The sequence below is a fragment of the Mandrillus leucophaeus genome, unplaced genomic scaffold (genome assembly GCF_000951045.1).
Source record: "Mandrillus leucophaeus isolate KB7577 unplaced genomic scaffold, Mleu.le_1.0 Scaffold398, whole genome shotgun sequence".
NCBI lineage: Eukaryota > Metazoa > Chordata > Mammalia > Primates > Cercopithecidae > Mandrillus > Mandrillus leucophaeus.
Genome location: NW_012104231.1, coordinates 524,731 through 525,768, shown reverse-complemented (window position 1 = coordinate 525,768; position 1,038 = coordinate 524,731). Strand labels below are relative to the sequence as shown.

General features: G+C 42.5%; 1 long non-coding RNA gene across 1 annotated transcript in view; it reads left to right on the top strand.

Moving 5' to 3' along the window:
• Position 1: 1 nt before the first annotated feature.
• LOC105547811 overlaps positions 2–1,038 on the top strand; it is a 17,305-nt gene continuing 16,268 nt past the window's right edge. Inside the window, exon 1 of the long non-coding RNA XR_001007279.1 lies at positions 2–57. This is a non-coding gene — a long non-coding RNA (uncharacterized LOC105547811). The remainder of the gene's footprint in view (positions 58–1,038) is intronic.

Here is a 1,038-nt window from a genome sequence, read left to right as displayed (position 1 = left end):
CGCAGATGTGCTTGCACCGATTTCCTGCTGAGAGTCCATGAGCGTCTCGAGGATTTGGTGAGTTGTAAGATTTCCACACATTCAAAGGTGGGAGACAATTCCGAATTGCTTTCCAGAGTGGGTTTTTACAAATGGACACCCACATCTGCAGCTAATGAGCTTTCCTGTTGCTCCGAAACCTCGCCGATAATTGGCATCTCCAGTTTTTGACAATCTGGTGGGTAATCAATACTATATTGTGGTTTTAACTTAAATTTTCTTCATATGGATGTGCTGGAGTTCCTTGGCATATGTTTACTGGCTACTGCAGGTTCATTGTCTGAAAGTCAATTTTTTTGGCCTGTTTCTGTATTGCAATGTTTGCCTTTTAAAAATACTGATTTATAGGAGTTCTTTATATATCCTGGATTTGCACCCTTGACTTGGTTCTGGGTTTCCAGCTTTTTCCCACTCCCTGGCTTGTCTTTTCTCTTTCTTTAGCATGTCTTTTGCTGAACAGGGACATTTATCTTCTTTCTGTTTATGGTTCGTGACCTTGGTCCCTCGTATGGGAAATCCTTCTGTGCTCTGAGGAATGGTTTCCCAAGTCGGTTTCTTAAAGCTGTAGAATTGCGTTTGCCATGTTTAGGTCTTTGTTTCACTGGAATTGGTTTTTGTGTGCAATGTAAGGTCAAGTGTCAATTTCATTTCCCCCCCATGTGGGTGGGTATTCAGTTGTCCCCGAATCGTTGATTGAATTAATTTATCTCTTCCCCACTGATCTCAAATGGCATCTCTGTGAAACACATCTTTTTTTTTTTTAAATACTTTAAGTTCTAGGGTACATGTGGACAACGTGCAGGTTTGTTACATATGTATACATGTGCCATGTTGGTTTGCTGCACCCATTAGCCGATCATTTACATCAGGTATTTCTCCTAATGCTATCCCTCCCCACTCCCCACACCCCATGACAGGCCCCGGTGTGTGATGTTCCCCACCCTGTGTCCAAGTGTTCTCATTGTTCAATTCCCACCTATGAGTGAGAACATGTGGTGT